Source organism: Macaca thibetana, chromosome 14 (assembly GCF_024542745.1).
Source record: "Macaca thibetana thibetana isolate TM-01 chromosome 14, ASM2454274v1, whole genome shotgun sequence".
NCBI lineage: Eukaryota > Metazoa > Chordata > Mammalia > Primates > Cercopithecidae > Macaca > Macaca thibetana.
The window spans coordinates 125,084,654-125,103,392 of record NC_065591.1 but is presented as its reverse complement, the minus strand read 5'-3'; the positions used below and the strand labels follow the sequence as shown (position 1 = coordinate 125,103,392).

The window sequence follows — 18,739 nt, the reverse complement described above, 5'->3', positions numbered from 1 at the left end:
TCCCTGGTCACTCAGGCACCCTCTAAGAAAGAGGATTGGGACATGATTAATGAATGAATGTCTTCTTTTTGTCTGGCTTTTCCTTTTAGGCTTAGAATAGAGGCACATGCTCTTTTTCCACTGATCCCCCCTCTAATAAGCGTACCGACCTGAAACAATTGACCTTAAAAAATAAAAATAAGTAACCAGCCCCCAGAGCCCTTGCAGGCAGCATTAGCATTCTTCAGTCTCCCTGGGTTGTGTCCTGGGAGTCTCGGAGAAATGAATCTTATTATTAGTCTGATGCCAGTGACTGCTCCTGACAGCTCCCTCCTCCCTCCTGCAGCTGCTGAGCCCGCACAGGTGTCATGAAGCTGATGGCTCTTCTGGCGTGGGAGGGGGCGGGGGAAGGTGCATTGAGCCATCAGCTCCAAGCCCAGCGCAGGCTTCTAGGAAGCTTGACTCCCACTGGGGGCTTCCACATGTCAGAGGAGCCCCCAGATCTGTATCCCCTAGACTTTCTCAGGCAGATTTCCCTGGTAGAGTATAAGATAGGTCACTCAGAGGTCTTCAGCACCCCACCTTTTAGTCCTGAGATCTATCCTCCACACAGAGGCATGCATAGAGTGATGCATTTATTTTTTTAAATTGTGAACACGTGTGTAAACATAATCATGAAACAAACATTGTTAGCACCTCGGAAGGTCTCTCATTTTTCCCTTTCCAAACACAATCTCTTCCTCCTCACAGAGAGAGAAAATCACTATGCTGAAGTTCATGAAAATGACTTCCTTGCCTCTAAAAAAACCCTCGTTTTCATACCTGTGTATGCATCTCTAAGTGGGGATAGTCTTACTTTGCCTGTTTACAAACTTTATGGAAATGGAATGTGTGCCCTCTTTTGTATCTTGCTTGTCAACATTATATTTTTGAGATCTATCGTGTTATATTTTAGCTATAGTTTGCCCATTTTCATCACTAATATTCCATTTTCTGAAGATACCACAATTTATTTATTCTTATCATGATAGTCATTTAATTTAGGTTGTTTTTAGCATTCGACTATTTAAGCTGCACTGCCATGTACATTCCGGTACACGTGCACCTATTTACACAGGCAGTGGTTTATCCAGGCCACGTGCAAGAGCATGGCGGTGGGTGGGTGTGGTGTGTATGTATCTCCAACCTTATGGAGTCACCCTGCTTTCCAAATTGAATTCAAATGCATCCCCCCAAAGAGCGGATTTAATTTTCTGATTCTCTACATTTTTGCCAGCCACAGGTATATTAGTTTTCTATTGCTGTATAGCAAATTGCCACAAGCTTTATGGCTTTAAACAACTTAGATGTATCACCTTACTGTTTGCCTGGGCCACAGTCTGGGCACAATTTAATGGGGTCCTTTCTTCAGGGTCTCCCCAGGCTGCACTCAAGGTATCAGCCTGGGCTGGGGTCTCATTTGAGTCTCAGGATTCTGTTTCCCCTGGCTGTTGGCAGAATTCAATTCCTTGCAGCTGTAAGACGAATGGACACTGCATCAGCAAGGCCAAGAGGAGCATGTGCCTCTCTGACGTTTTGCCACCTTCTAAAGGCCCCTTTGATTAGGTCAGGCCTACTCGGCATAAACTCTTTTTTGATTAAAAGTTGATGGATTGTCAATCTAATCACAGGACTGCTATCCTGTTCACAGGTTCTGCCCATGGTCAAGGGGAGGGGATTACACAGGACCTGTACATCATGGGGTGGGAATCCTGGAGACCTGAGAATTTTGCTGGCCACACTTGGTATTCTCAGATTGTTTAACTGTCAGCTACTGGATCATGTAAATTTTTGAATATTTGAATGTAAGCAATTTTTCATGTTTATTGATGACTTGCATTTGTCGAGGTGTTTATTTCATACGCTTTGCAGATATTTCTCTAACCTGATTGAGCAATATTCTTCAGTAATAAAATGGTATCATAGATAACACTTATTGGGTGCTTATCCTTTGTCAGCCATTTACATGCATTACCTCCTTTAATATACTTAAAACACTCTGAGTAGGTTCTATTGATTTCTCCATTTCATAGATGAGGAAATTGAAGTTCCAAGGAGTTAGGCAACCTAACAAGGGCATGTGGTAGGGATGTCACCGGTTTGATCTTTGAACCAGCTCCGTCTGACTTCAGAGCCCATCCTCTTAAACTCTAAAGGAACCTAGCATAGCATGCTGATTCAAGGGATAAGGGGATTTGCTCCCTGCCATGATAGTCAGGCAAATGGTGTCTTATTTCTTTTATGACACAAATATTGCTCATATGAGTGAAAGACTGACCCTTTATGTTTTCTATGCTGCTATTACATGGATCTTCTCCAGGCTTCAAGTGCACATGTCTGACCCTACCCAAATCCTATGGGGCAAACTGGTACTCTGGCATCTAAATCCCCTCTCAGTCTGACCTCAAATTCCTTCCCCAGCCTCATTTCCCCAAACCCTCTTCCCTGGCCCTTGGAAATCACCAGAGTATACACAGCCCTGTGCTGTACTCAACCTTTGCCCCTAATTGGGAGCTCTAGGCCCCTGCTGTCCTCCCCATCCCCCGCCATTCTACTAATCTCTCAAGGCCCACTTCAATTTATATCTTGTGAATCAGTCACCTCTTAACCTCTCCCTCCTACAGAGATCTTTCCCTCCCATCTTATGAGTTCTCATAGCTTTTATAATTTTTACCCTTTAACACCTGGTCAGATCTGTCTTGATAATACTATTTAATTTTTTATGTGTCTCAATAAAATCACTTATTCATTGCTGATTAGTTATCTCTTGAATGATTTTCTGTCCTTATTTTACTTGAACTTTCCATAGCATCTTATCCTGGGAAATGAGGACTCATTCTGGAAATTTACTTCTCTATTGGTTTCTAGGACATCTTTTTCTCCTCATTTTCTTCCTACTTTGGACAGTCCTCTTTGTCCATGTCCTAAATGGTTGTTCTTTGGGATTCTGTCTGTGGCCATTTTCCTGGCTACTTCTCTGTGTCATAGCCCTGCTGCACTGCCATCCCATTGGACTCCATCTCCCACTGGACTCCCTGAGGTCAAGCACAGCGTTGGTCTTTATTGCATCCCCGGGGCCCAACCTGGACACCTGCAGAGCAGGTACCTTGCTTTATGCGGTTCATGAGTTTGCACAGTCTCTCTGATACTGCAGTGCATGTGGCAGGTGGTGCTTGTGGACGGCTGAGGTGGGACTCATGGTGAACGGATGCGGACAGAGGTACAATTCCTTCACATGGACATCCCCTTGGGAATTCCTCCTTTTTCCAGGGAGATTTATTTTATTTTTCCAGTAATGATCCCAGAGCTCATCCAGGCCTGAGGGACTTGAAAACCCTGACCAGAACCCCTGGACCCCCCAGTCTCTGACTATAGGCTGAGGGTAGGGCGGTGTAAGCAGTTTGTCTCCCATACCCTGCACAGCTTGCACACTTACTGCCTTTCTCTGAGTCCTGGGGGCCTCGTTGCCTGGATCTCCACCCCCGACCCTGCTAACTTCCCTCAGAAGAAAGTAAAGGTTAACTGAGATCACGCAGCCAGGTGGATGCCTGGATTCACTTTCCCTGGGGCTAATTATGGAGCTACATTAGATAAAAGTCAACATATGTTGTAAAAGGCACTGTGTATCATTGCTTGACAGTTTCTAACAATGTGCTCATGTAACAGCTGTCAAAGGCAGTGCTAGAAAATGAGTAATATGTTGATTTATGTATATCAGATCTGTCCTCACGCTCTGTGATGGAGCGGACCAGGCAGGCTCAGCTCTGTGGGTGGAGACTGCAGGAGGGGTGGCCAAGCAAGGAAGGAAATTCCCTTAGCTTCAGAAGTGCCTGGAAGGGATGGCTGAAGCCTGAAGCAGCTGCCACTTGCTGAGGTCCTTTGCAGTAAGATTGCCTAGGGGACACCTGTTCCCTTTTTACAATAGAGAGAAAAGTAAAATTCATCTCCTCAGGAGCGGGGGCTGCTAAGGTAACCTCCTGTGCTGTCCTTGGCCTCTGGATGGGGCATAGGGTCACACCACGGAGGAACAGCCTACCCCATTTTACATGGTTTTTTTGAAAGGGAGTTTCTCTTAAAGTAACTGCTTTGAATTTTCTTTATAGTTAGGGCATTTAAAACAATTAATTAATTTAAAATATGTTTAATTGACAAAGATTGTATATATGTACAACATAATGATTTGATATATGAATACATGGTGTCCTGATTACCATAACCAAGTTAATTGACATATCCATCACCACCCTTGCTGAGTTCCAGCAGCTGTTTATCTCATGACTGAAGGTTTGTACCCTTTGACCAAAATCTTCCCATTTCCCCTACGCCCGCAGCCACTGATAGCCACCGTTCTACTCTCTGTTTCTATGAGTTTGACTTTTTGAGATTCTATGTGTGGTTGGGCATGGTGGCTCAATCCTAGCACTTTGGGAGGCCGAGGCGGGAGGATCGCCTGACGTCAGGAGTTCAAAACCAGCCTGGCCAACATGGTGAAACTCCGTCTCTACCAAAAATACAAAAAAATTAGCAGGGCGTGATGGTAGGCACCTGTAATCCCAGCTACTCAGGAGGCTGAGGCAGGAGAATCGCTTAAACTCGGGAGGCAGAGGTTGCAGTGAGTGGAGATTGTGCCACTGCACTCCAGCCTCAGTGACAGAGCGAGACTCCATCTCAAAAAACAAACAAAACAAAAGAAAAAAACACAAGATTCTACGTGTAAATGAGATAATATACGCTTTCTTTCTTGGGCTTATTTCACTTAGCATGATGTCATCTAGATTCAACCCCATTATTGAAAATGACAGGATTTCCTTCTTTTTATGACCAAATGGTATTCAATTGTGCATAGATATCACATTTTATTTATCCATCCATATGGCGATGGACACTTAGGTTGTTCCCATATTATCTTGGTGGTTGTGAGTGGTGCTGGAATGAACATGGGAGGGCAGGTATCTCTTCAACACACTGATTTCATTTCCTTTGGGTTAGACCCAGCGATGGTATTGCTGGATCGCATGGTAGTTCTACTTTTAACCTTTTGAGGACCCTCCGTGCAGTGTTCCTTAATGTCTGTACCCACCAACAGTGTGCCACGACTTTCTTTTCTTGACCTGCTTGCCACTGCTGATCTTTCTTCTTTTTGATAAGAGCTGTTCTCACAGGTATGAGGTGATATTTCATTGTGGGTTTTTATTTTTTTTTTGGACAGCGTCTCACTTTGTCCCCCAGGCTAGAGTACAGTGGTGTGGTCTCAGCTCACTGTAACCTCACCTCAGTTTCAGCAATTTTCATGTCTCAGCCTCCTGAGTAGCTGGGATTACAGGCACACACCACCACACCCAGCTAGTTTTTATATTTTTAGTAGAGATGAGGAGGTTTCACCATGTTGGCCAGGCTCATCTCTATCTCCTGGCCTCCATCTGCCTTGTGTTGGGATTACAAGCATGAACCACCACACCCAACCCCATTATGGCTTTTTAATGACCAAACTCATTTTTTTAAATTTGTTTTGTATTTTTTCCCCAAATTATATTAAAAGAGGAAGTTAAACAAGTTTACTGTTGCATTTAAAAATCTCTCTGTTTAGGCCGGGCGCGGTGGCTCAAGCCTGTAATCCCAGCACTTTGGGAGGCCGAGGCGGGTGGATCACGAGGTCAGGAGATCGAGACCATCCTGGCTAACATGGTGAAACCCCGTCTCTACTAAAAATACAAAAAACTAGCCGGGCGTGGTGGCGGGCGCCTGTAGTCCCAGCTACTCGGAGGCTGAGGCAGGAGAATGGCGTGAACCTGGGAGGCGGAGCTTGCAGTGAGCCGAGATCGCGCCACTGCACTCCAGCCTAGGTGACACAGCGCGAGACTCCGTCTCAAAAAAAAAAAAAAAAAAAAAAAAAAAAAAAAAAAAAAAATCTCTCTGTTTTCTGTGTGTTTCTCTTGGGGCCATGCAAAGGGACTACTGGTCTCAGAGGATCTGATTATTATGTAGAAATTCGCTTTGGTGTTGCTGTTGGAACCCCCACTGCATTCCAAATGTATCATGGGCTCCTCTCTTTGTCCTCATTTGTTTTTGCCTTTCCTATACCACAAGCTCAGTTATAGCTTCCCCCTCTTTAAATGGTAGGAAGTGACTTAGTAAGAGCATTAGGCTTGAAGCACAAAGCCAGCCCCTGAATACTAATGGAAAATTCAAACTCTTAAATAGTTACCACTAAACTTGTAGTTCAGTGGAGTCTTTCACTAAAAACCAAAACAAATAGTTCTGCTTACTTGTTGGTGTTTACTGGGACAAAAACAGAAACTCCCCTGGCACTTCCATAGCCTCCAGCACGGCGCCTCTGCGGGCGAGACGGGAGGGATCGCGGAGTGCACCTGGCTTTGTCTAAGGTGGGACTTGTGGTTGGTGAAGTAGCCTGGAGGGCTCTTAGTGGTGGGCCAGAGGGGAGAGCAAGCCTCCTTTCCCTCCTGAGGCTTGTCTGTTCTCCATCTGGTTGTGGCACCGATTGTGTTGATGCGGATGTGCTCTGGTTCCTCTGTTTACACATTCTGCTGCCACCGTGCTGGCCACATGCACCATGGAGGATGTCAGATGTCCCCCACTGCCATCCCATACCCAGGCCCTGGATGGCGCACCATGAGGCATGTCTGTATTAGGCAAATGCTCCTCTGACTCTATATCTGCTGACCTCCCAGGAGGCTTCCGGGTCATAACCAGGTATAACCAGACTCCCACCACTGAATCGATTTCTAGCAATCTAGGTAATGGAGAAAGCCACTTGCAGGTTCCCACTCTCATCACTAAGACACTGTGGGGACAGTTGGTTGTGTAACCAGTCAATGAAAGCTTTATGGGCACTGCACATTCATTAGCGAATCTTCAGAAAGAAGATTCACAACACACCAAGGGTAGTTAATGTAGCCGATTCAAAATTTTAATCTGCAAAAGCAGGTGTGCTGTGTCCAGAATAAGTGAGGAAGCGAACAGCAGTGAGCTAGCTGCTGCAGGGGCCACCTGAGCTTTCAGCCAGTGACCCGTATCTTTTCTTGGAGGGTGCATCCTTTGGGACAGCTGCATCTCTATTAACCCGACTACCAACAATGAGTAGAGAACTTGATTTATAGGTGGTGCGAAGACCATCTTAGCTGAAGAAATTTCAAGAGCAGTTGTGAAGAATTTATTGGGGCAGTCATGTAAAAATGTGTCTTTCTTTATTAGTGATCAGAAAAACATTTTAGATAAAAAGGTTCTATTACTTTAAGACAGAAAGGTAGTGTGGAGTAGTGAGAAGAACATGGAATTCAGACGCTAAGAGTTAAGGGTATTGGTTTATTAGCTGTGTGATCCTGAGCAAGTTAATCAGCATCTCAGAGGCTGAGCTTTTTTTCATCTGTAAAATGGAATAATCATAGCAGCCTTATGAAATTGTGGTAAAAATTAGATAATAAATATAAAAGTACTCTTTAAACTGAGTATACATTTATATTTGCTGTATTTCCTCACTTGTAAGACATATCCCCCCCATGTTTTAACATTTCTAAAATCAATATGTTTCTTATAATTGATATGTATATTCAATGTGGTTGTTCTTTCCTTTCCCCCTGGAGAGTTATTAAATTGATGGCATGTCTTGCAATCAATGGCTTCTTAGAGACATAAAAATATGGTAGCTCAATAAAATGAAAATAGTTTTATCTGGCTCTGGAGGTCAGATTTATTATTTTTCATTCGGGTGTTCAGAGTCATCTATTCATGTGGCATAGCTCCCATTTATTAAGTGCATTTCACTGTTTGCAACAAAACAGTACCTAATGCACATGGTTTTTTACAGAATTCCCATTTCCTCTTAATTATATTTGGTTTTGTAGTTGGAACAACACTGGTTTGTCAACATTACTGATTGGTGAGTTAAGGGATGGCGATGGTGGGGAACTGTATGTGTAGCAGAGGTGCCTCAGGATGGCGATGGTGGGGAACTGTATGTGTAGCAGAGGTGCCTCAGGATGGCGATGGTAGGGAACTGTATGTGTAGCAGAGGTGCCTCAGGATGGCGATGGTGGGGAACTGTATGTGTAGCAGAGGTGCCTCAGGATGGCGATGGTGGGGAACTGTATGTGTAGCAGAGGTGCCTCAGGATGGCGATGGTGGGGAACTGTATGTGTAGCAGAGGTGCCTCAGGATGGCGATGGTGGGGAACTGTATGTGTAGCAGAGGTGCCTCAGGATGGCGATGGTGGGGAACTGTATGTGTAGCAGAGGTGCCTCAGGATGGCGATGGTGGGGAACTGTATGTGTAGCAGAGGTGCCTCAGGATGGCGATGGTAGGGAACTGTATGTGTAGCAGAGGTGCCTCAGGGATACGATCTCGCCATCATTACTGGGGAGGTCAGGGACAGACTCTTAGCTGCTGGGTGCACCATCAACCCCAGTCTAGCACTTGCTTGACAAACTCCCAGAGACTCCAAAGAAAAAGCCCTATAAAGTGGAAAGTTTTATTGTTATTAAAAGATAAGATTACTTAGACACCAAAATGCAGTTTTCTTTCTTCTAGATTGATTTTTATTAACTTGAATGAAGACTCTTCTTTATACCTGATTGTGCCATTTTATTTTCAAATACACACACACTGTATTGACAATCTTATTCCCTCATTGAATTTTCTGCAGGTTTTTGTTGTCTTTTATGAGGCTATTCCAGTGAGGGAAAAAGTTAAATGGAATTTATCGCAATATATTTACCTGGCTAGGTTGTAACTATTTCTAAAATAAATAAAACTTTTAAGACAATAGAACTGAAAAAGTGCAGCTATCCATTGAAGGCTTCTCACCTCCCCTTGGGAGGAATAAAAATGCATCCCACTTACCGCATAGCTTTTTCTAGGGCCCCTTTTGTTTTTCCCAAATAACCATTGTCTAAATAGAGTGGCTTGTATGAGATTGTACACCCTGTGGGTGGTCCTATAAATATCCACTAGTAAAATGTACGTAAGGCACTGATCCATAGGTTTTTTTTAATTCAAAGATATCGTTTCACTGATAAAAGTTCAATTTTGATCTACTGGCTAGAGTCAATGCAGGCTGAAATCATGAACCTGAATTCTACCTCCTCCCATCCTTTCTGAACCTGAAAAAAATATTAACAACTTTGGCCCAAACTGAAGCTGGGAAGACATGAAAATGAAGCAATAAATGCTGTTAGATGCCAAGTTCAGAATTCATCTGCTCCTGTTGAAGGCCTCGTGGTGTTTGCAATGCAAATCTCAGAGTCATGCCTTAATCATTACCGCAGGGAGACAATTAGGGTTAAAATATAGATTTCTAGATAACGAGAGCAAATAATAAAGAAATAAATACACAACACAAAAAGAGCTAATGTGCCTCGTTTATAGCAATACTTTCCTCAAGGAGGCTCAAAGGGATTTCTAGCTGGAGGATGGGCTTCCTGGATGTGAAAGAGACTCCAGGTTTTACGAAGGGAAGATGCGGATGGCCTCCCAGGACCTCGAGTTCAAGTTGAGGGCCCCTACAATCAAGGCAACTGAGTAGTTTTACATTTTATATTTTATACTCTGGAGGTTAAAAACACAGGCTCTCAAATCAGGCCCATGTTGAACTCTCAGCTCAGCCAATTAAAGCTCTATGACCTTGGGCAAATCATGAACTTTCTTTAAGAACTGAGACTTTAAGTTTCCTTGTCCAAAGGGCTCTCATTCTCGTTGGTGTGTTACAAGGACTAAATGAGATGATATGTATAAAACACTTAATGAAACGATCAATCTTACCTGTCATTATTATAAAAATTACTGGCCGAACCAATCAGGAGTTTATTTTCTTCTGAGAGACAACTTAGTGGAAGCCAGGCTTGCTGGCCGTTCTTCCTTTAGCCCTCCTCCCTGCTCAGAACGTCGTGTGATAGCTTGCTGCAGTCATGACTGTGTGTTTCGTGGGAGAAGGTGGACGGCTACGTCTGGGAGAGCATGGGAAGCTCCCCTCTGCCCCTGCTGTGGCGATGACAGACTCCTTAGGGGGTCCTCCATCAGTCAGTCCCCTCAGAGAGAGCATTTCCCAGGGGCTGCAGCGCACGCAGCGTCATCGCTGGACCGGAATAATTCAGGAGCACGAGCTCTGGCCCTGGCAGGCCCCAGCCCGCCCTGCAGTGGTGCTTTTGCCACCCCGTCCTGCCTCCCTGGGCTTCAGCTTTGCTCCTGGGCTGCAGGAGCTGTGCCGGGCCAGTGGCTCTCAAATCTGGCTGTGCGTTACAGTCTCCACCTCAGCCCAACTCAGTTGGAATCTCTAGGGTGGGGTCTGGGGCTTCTCAAAAGCCTCCCAGGTAATTTTTTTCAATGTGCAGCTAGAACCAAGAGTCTCCAGACTAGCTCAGTGGTTCCCCAGCTGCGCTTGTCCGCAGCCGGGACAGCTGATGCCGAGGGCTCTGAGGCCTCACTTTAAACTGGGCTGCTGCTCTGGAGAGGATACTGGTTTTCTGCTCAAGATTTTATGACAAGAAAGAGTTCTGCTGCTACAAAACACATCGAAAGCTTTGAAAATTGTTGGACTCAATTGTGTCTGCTGCTATTTGGCATTACTCATCATCTGAAACCTGATTTATTCTGGAAATTACTATTTCTTTTCATTTCTCATCATGGAGTCTAATAAATCCCCTTATATTTTAAGGGTTATCTTGAACATACCCCTGTAATAATAACAGTGTAATGAAGTTTTGTTTTAATCACTATTAAAAGCATCAATATAATATGTTAACATTTAAAAATAAAAAGTCATATCCTGCTCTATGAATACGTCAGTAATTTACATAGACTGAATAAAAATTTGGAATTTATAACAGATGTCCTGTTATTTTCAGATGCCAACTGGAAATAAGGTTGTATTTACATATAAGCTATATATCCATATTTAAGTGAATATAAGTTACTTATCTTGTACTTTCAGCATCTGTGCATCTATTCATGTGTATATTCATTCACTTTTTTGCTTCAAGAATTACTCCCTATTGGAGGTTGGCTACAAGACTTTGTGCTATGGGAGGTGTGTGTGTGTGTGTGTGATAAATTTGGATATATGCTTATAAATACAGGAAAATATACACACTTGTATCAAGTATATGGCTATAGTTGTCAAAGATGCACATTTATTTCTAGATGCTATGGATTCGGTTTCCTGTTCACTGAATAAAAATAGTTTTCACAACTATTTTGGAAAAAAGTTTACAACGAATTTTACTCCTTCACTTGTGTAGTTCAAGATACCTGAAATATATTCGGTTAGAAAAAAAATAAAATCAGATGCAATTACAGATATATGAGGGACATACCTGAAATAGTTAATATAATTAGAATGAACAATCACAAAATATGAAATAAGGACCCAATGTTTATAAATGCAGATGCCAACTAATGCAGAAAAACGTGTGTATAATGGGAAAGGAGAGAAAACAGTTGGGTTTCAGAGAAGCCCAGCTGTGTTTTTGGGAGAATTCGGATACATCACTATTTTTCGAACCTGGGGATGTTTTTAACTGATGCTGGGACCCATATCTCAGTCCCTACACTGGACCATCGGGGCGTGGAATCTCAGCGTCGGCGATGAATACTCTGCCCAGGTGATTGTAAGATGCAGTCACAGTGGAAAACGACTGAACCTTCAGTGATGACTGGAGTTGGGGCACATTCCACACGGGAGTTAGGCCTAGATGTACATTATTTTTTGCAAGAAGCTGGCAAATTCTACAAGGAGTTTTGGTGTCATGGGAGGTTAGTTAGGTTATAATTGGCTCTAATTGGCTCTCCCCACCGCTGAAACATCGTCTGCCTAGAGCTGAGTGACACTCCAAAAGGGGAGAGATGTGCTCTGACCTTTGAAAACATCAAAGAAGTCACTTCCAGCACAGCTCTTATAGCCCAGTGCCCTGCAGCTCAGCAGGGCTAGGGCCGAGCCCAGCAAAACTGATAGGAAACAGCTCTTGCAGAGTAAGATTTTTTTTTTTTTTTTTTTTTTTTTTTTTTTTTTGAGATGGAGTCTCGCTGTGTCGCCCAGGCTGGAGTGCAGTGGCCGGATCTCAGCTCACTGCAAGCTCTGCCTCCCGGGTTTTTACGCCATTCTCCTGCCTCAGCCTCCCGAGTAGCCGGGACTACAGGCGCCCGCCACCTCGCCCGGCTAGTTTTTTTTTTGTATTTTTTAGTAGAGACGGGGTTTCACCCTGTTAGCCAGGATGGTCTCGAACTCCTGACCTCGTGATCCGCCCGTCTCGGCCTCCCAAAGTGCTGGGATTACAGGCTTGAGCCACCGCGCCCGGCCCCAGAGTAAGATTTTTATCTTTCCCCCTGGAACAGCAGTGCAGGCAGACTCTCAGAAAAAGGACTGGGGTGGGGAAGGAGGCAGAACCCCGACTTCCTAGCCAGCACCTGCTCGTTACCTGGTTTCACTACCACCCAGTATCTTTTGGGCTGCTAATTCCCCTTCTGATGGTGAAACAAAACTCTATACATGGGTGTGTTAGCGTGAATAGTAACCCTTAAAACATGAAGGGGTTTAATACTTATTACATACTAGGTAATCAGTCTTCAGCAGTTAACATACTTATAAGGCATCCAGGGCCTGATTTTACTCATGTCTCCAGTTTTATCTTTTACAGCTCCATACACCAAACACATGGAACCATTTCTCTTCCCTTAAATAAGCCTGTGTTCACCTCTCTCTCTCTCTCTCTCTCTTTCTCTCTTATTATTATTATATTTTTTGGTCTCTATTCTCTGTGCAGTCAGCTCAGTGTGGACAGGGACTCTCATTACTTAATTAATCTCATAGCTCTCAGTAATGCAGTGCATTAGTCACGGTAGCAGGTGTTCAAATATTTGTTGAATGAGTTGAAAAGTATAATATGGCAAAGCCATGAGATATTGCCTTAATTTCCCAGTGGTCTGTCATCCAAGTCAGAATGAGAAGATTGGAAGCCCACAAAGTGCTTATGTTCCAGGCAGTGACAGTCTGCTGTGGGAACAAACACAAGAGTAATGATGCATAGAGCCCAGGGCAGCAGGGGTGCAGAGGAAGTTTCTCTTTCTTTTCCAGGGGTACGTGTGGTAGGGAGCCAGCCTGGCAGAGGTGGACGGAGCGGCACAGCCGCTGTGAGACCCTGTGGATGGGGAATGGGTCAGGGCTTGCCTAAGGCCACTGGGGCCCCTGAGTGGCCAGAGGTGAGTAGACCCAGAAGGCCAGTGGTCTGTGTTTGAAGGAAAGTGCCAAGGATTAAAAAGGAGAACGATATATTTACATTAAATCAAGGTTATTGGAAGGAGCTAGGAGTGGACTAAAATAGGAAAGGTATGGTAAAGAGGCAGACACAAACAAGATCCGCTACTGCCAGAAGCAGCCTGGGACACTGGGTGTCGCTGTCGTGACATCCTTCGTGGGTGGGAGCACTGCATTCAAGGTTGGGCGGACTTCGTTCAGTCCCACCTCTGCCACCTATGAATTGTGGGCTCTTGGGTGGGACACTTTGCCTCTCTAAGCCTCTGAAAAATGGGGGTGTGATGCTTGCTGCAAGCACAGCTAAACTGAGCAGCAAGGATCCCTGAAGTCAGAGGAGGCAGAAGCTTTGAGCTAGGGCAGGCTCTTTGGCAGGTGGTCAGGAGACCTTGTCCGCTGCCTGGCCACCTCTTGGACCTTCCCCCTCCATGTGTGGCCTCCCCTCATGTTTGCAAGGAGGTCAGCAGCATCAGCTGGTGGCAACGTGCTCCTTTTCTTTCTTTTTTTTTTTACGACCAACAGGACAAGGGGAGCAGCCTCTGTTCTCAGAATCCCTGAGCTGTGCTCCTCTGGAGTGTCACCCCCGAGCTGGAGGAGATGGCTGTGTCGGTTTCCTATTGCTGCTCTAACAAAGAGCGCAGACTCTGCAACTCAGAACCAGAGACTTCCACTGCCCCACAGCTCCAGAGACTGGAAGTGTGGGATCAAGGTGCTGGCTGGGCCCCCTTCCCTCAGGCAACGCTAGGGAAGGGTTTCTCCTGGCTTCCGGTGGTTCCTTGGGGTGTGTGGCTTACCTGCCTCTTGCCCTCCCCCCACACCCTGACCCCCATCTTCACAAGACCCTCTCCCTGTGAAGCTCTGTGTCCAAATTTCCCCTTTTTATTCGGCAACCAGTCATATGGGATTACGGCATATCCTAATTACCTCATTTTAACTTGATTAACCTCTGCAAAGACCCTGTCTCCAATGAAGGTCACATTCCGTGGTATTGGGTGTTAGGGCTTCAACATACCTTTTTGGAGGAAGACACAGTTCAACCCATAACCACAGTCCATCCCTGAACTCAACGCTGCAGAGGGAGAGACCTGGTTGGTTGGCTTAGGTCATCTGAGGGGGATGCATGTCGGGGAGTGGTTCGCAGGGCCCACACCCTCCTCACAGGTACTGGGAGAGTAACAGGAGCCCAGCACCTGGCACAGAGAGGGCTCTGGGAGTCTGGACTAGAGTCTACATATTAGCCGTGTAACTTGGAGGAACGTACTTATCCTCCCTAAACTTCAGCTGCAAAATGGAGATGATGCTCCATGCCTGGAAGGGTGGCTGCACCAACCCAGCAAGACGTCACACCTGGAGGAAGTGCTCAATAAACGTGATTGTCACTGGGTGCTGCTGTTATGATTACTAAGTGCTCAATAAATGTGATTGTCACTGGGTGCTGCTGTTATGATTACTACTATAATACCTTGCTCTGACCATGGTTGAAGGATCTAAGTAGAGTCCTTAGAAGAGACAAGAGTGCCACCAGAAGACCTGGGGATGGTGAGAGCCCTTGGCTTTGGAGACTTTGAAACTGAGGCTGTTGGAATGTTCAGGGGAAGATTTCTGGTAGTCAGCAAAGATACAGGCCTGAAGCTCTGGAGAACACTGGGGACCGATGGCTTTGTCACAAGGCAATTGCAGAACTATGCGTGTAAACCGGCTGACTTGGGACAGACTGAATAAGGTGAGAAGGAGGATGTGGTCCACACTCTGGGGTGCACCTGCACTTAGGCAGGGGGTGGCTGGAAAGGAACTCTATGGGGATCCAGAACCCCCGACAGCAACGTCTTATTTGAGGACACAAGATGTGAAAGGAAATGCTATAATTGAGTAGCAGGAGCTCCAGAGGAGGAGGGGGTCATTGAGCCAAGTCCCAGGTCTAGTTTACATGTCCTCTGCCATGGCTTAATGGCTTTTGGGGAACAGAGAGAAGACTGACTCTGGAGAAAGGGAGCCAGGTGGCAGCGTTGTGGGAAGCAAGGCTCAAGTTGAGAGCTGAGCATTGGGTAGGAGCCTGGTGTTCTGGGAAATGAAAAGGGCAGAGGTGGAAGTACGAAGGTCATCTTCTGGACTACAGTGGGTGATTGCAAGCTGGAGCCCAGTGTGGAGTTCAGTCAGGGCAGGATTCAGAAAAGAATGCCAGGTCAGGAACCCTTTATTGGATATCAGAGTCCTGGAGAGTAGAGGAAGCTCCTGCAGCCTTCAGCAGGGGTTAGGGTATCGTGTCAAAGTTCTGCCCCAGCAGGCACCATTCAGCTAGAAGGTAACCCAGGCTTTGGGGGCTGAGGAAGCTGTGGTGGTTCTGGCCCACATGGATGCACTAATAGGCACAGAAAGCTAAAACTGTAGATGCACATTTGGGGCTGGGGGTGGAAATGATGACTCCTTAGGAGAAATATGCTATATAAATTCTAGGCATTTTTTCTGTAGTCTGGCCCAAGTTCAAGGCTCTGCAAATGTTTTAAACCAAAAAGAATTTTTTTCCAACCTTGTCAAAATACTTTGAATGGATAAAATGAATGCATACTCTAATTATTTAGTGGTTTCTTCTTAATTTGTGGGTCTAAGCATCATGCTTTTGTGATGCAGTCTGTGTTTATGGTTGGTTGACACATCCATTGTCTGCTCTACCATATAATCCCCTGGAAAAACAGGGATTGGCTCTATGTGAGTATACTTTTTATTGCTAGTAAAGTTCATGACTAAAGATAATTCTGCATGTTTCTTTTGGGGAGTACAAACTATTGAAAAGACATTCTTTCATTAATGGAAACTCTTTCCAGTGTGCGAGGCCATGACCAGGTACTAACATATTCATCTTCTGCAAGTGAAGACTGCAAGTGAGGGCAGTTGAGAAGTTGGCAGAAAACCCTTGGTTCCTGGTCTCCTGGCTGCACACACATGTCTTCTTTTAAGGCAGTCACTCCTAAATTTTGCTGCACATTGGAATCACCTAGACATTAAAAAAAGTCTCCAGACATTCTGATTTCATTGGTGGTATAATGGGCAACCTAAGCATCCTAGTTTTTACAAGCTTCCCAGATGATTCTGATGTGCACCAAAGTTTGGAAATCACTGTCATCAGGGCTACTCTCAGACAATTCAAATGAATAACATCATCATTGCATCTGTTAAAACACAAATAATAGAACACAGTATAAATCTCTATGATACTGGCTAATGAATCAGTGTCATAAGTGATTTACTGTGTTCTATACAATACTATAGATACTGTATGACAGTACTATAGAAACTGTATGACACTGTAAAATACTGTATGGAAGAGAATAAGTTGGTATTATCAATAGAATATAGAAAAGACTGAATAGCCTAGACTTAAGTATATAAATATTCAATGATATGCAGTAAAGGAAGACTCACGGATTGGTGAGGAAGGGATCTATTATTTAGTTAGAAATATTGCCTAGTTATTTTAAAATAATCATTGTAAATTGTTTAGATGTTAGGGGATTTGATAAATAACCTCCTCTACACTGCCCATGTTTAAAATGAGTTGAGAGATTAAGTCAGAAAGACAGAGGTCAATATATTACACTGATTACTTGCAGAGACTGGGGAGAGAATGTGGGTCTAGATGTGTTAGAAAACCAACTCGCTAACGCTTTGCACCTGGGCCAGAGAGACTTGCCCAGACGGAGTCCCTGGCAGCACTAAACACTTCAGGTCTTCCCATGGGACCAACCCTCAAAGCCAAGGGCAGAGGGGCAGACTAGATGGGACTCCTGGTGGGAGTGCAGAGACAAAGTGGAAAGAGGAAGAGCCTAGCATTCTCTCTCATGCACAATCAGGTAAGTTGCTTGTCTCGTGTAAAAAACAAATAAGGAAGACAGCCCTCTACATGGAAGCTTGGAGGAATGGGGAGAGGGGGCTTGTGCCCCCAAAGAGATCCTCTCTTTATACATGCACTAATTTCACATAGATTACTGAGTTAAATGTAAGAGAGTAAATCTTGTAAAAAACTAGAAGATATTTAGATGGCTGTTTTTCTGCCTTCCGAATGAGGATGGTTATTCTTAGCATTGGAATGTTAAAAAGAATCACAGAGGACTGGATCAATAACTTTGACTACATACAATTTTGGGGCTATGAGATTATTAAAGATTTTAAAAAATGAAGTTAATACAGGTTGGTGGGAGTACAAATTGAAGCAACCTCTCTGGATGTAAATTTTGCAATTTATTTTAAGAGCTTTAACATGTTCATATCTTTTGACTCAATAATTCCACTTTTAGAAACCTGAGAATGTAATCAATGGTAGGGTCAGAGATGTATATCCGAAGATGTTCATTCCAAGTTATTCATTGTGAAAAAAATGGAAACACTTAAATACCCAACAATTCAAGGACTGTTAAGTAAGTGAGGGTGCCTCCCTGCTACAGGATTGTTAGGTTTCCATTTTAAATGGAGCTTTTGAACACTTTTCAATGGGAAAATGTTTGCAAAAATTTAAAAAGTGCAGGGTATAAAAATAAATATATTATATAATCCTAGTCGTGCAAAAAAATAAATTTTATTTTAGAAAATGTTGGAAGGAAATGCATCAAAATGTAAGTACTGATGAAGATTGTAGGTATTTTTGTTTAATTTTTGAAAAATAAAATTTCTGGTTTCTACATTATTTTTAGATAGATGTATTTTCTTTTAAAGTGGATATTCTCTGTTGAGATCTGAAATTCCTGGGGGCTTGAGCATTGAGCCTGCCAGTTTGGTAGCAAGGAAAAGAGAATGAAGATGACCTGGAAACAATGTGTGAATAGGAAGGGGGCGGGGCAGAGCTTCCCTACCCCAAGCTGAAACATCTAAGGGTGAAGACCACAGGCTGCTGGGAGTGGAGCAGGGTTCATGCCATCACCTCCTATGAGCAGATGTGTGGTGACAGAGATTTTGAAGGAATAGTTGGTACTTGCTCTTTTATTAATTTCTTAAAATAGGCAGTCAGCCGGGTAGATACACGCTCCATGAATCCTCCCAGGACTGGTGGCAGCGAGGCCATGGTCCATGAAGTTTCTGGGGCGACAGCGCTCTGGGGAGAGGTGTATGCGGCAGGCCAGAGCCAGGGAGCACCTTGGCTTTGTGCAGTCACAGGGCTGCTGGAATAAATCCAGGCACCTAATACTCCCCAACTTGCGCTGCAGCGCGAGCATCTGCTCTGCGTGGTCCTGCCCAGGCGCGCCTGCAGCTGCGCCCTAGCCCTGAGCCCAGCAGCGCCCGCTCTCTGCGCAGGGCACCCCCGCGGCTTTAAGTGGGACATCCAAAATAGCCCCCGTCTGTCGATCTCTCCACGGAAAGCCCGGTGCATTTGTATGGAAGTCTGCTTTGTAAAATTCCTAACTGTGATTTTTGTCAAGGCTTGGAGACTTTGGCCTTGCACAGATTCAAATAGAACTTCCATTTCCTCCTGAG

General features: G+C 44.6%; 1 protein-coding gene and 1 long non-coding RNA gene across 2 annotated transcripts in view; one reads left to right on the top strand and one right to left on the bottom strand.

Annotated features, from left to right (window-relative positions):
• The window catches only part of ACAD8 (acyl-CoA dehydrogenase family member 8), a 675,944-nt gene that overhangs the window by 453,543 nt on the left and 203,662 nt on the right, over nucleotides 1-18,739 (bottom strand). The window lies entirely within an intron of this gene.
• LOC126934994 (uncharacterized) lies at nucleotides 7,440-8,528 on the top strand. The gene is made up of 3 exons (XR_007719178.1): nucleotides 7,440-8,005; nucleotides 8,050-8,313; nucleotides 8,358-8,528. It is a non-coding gene; the product is annotated as an uncharacterized LOC126934994 (long non-coding RNA).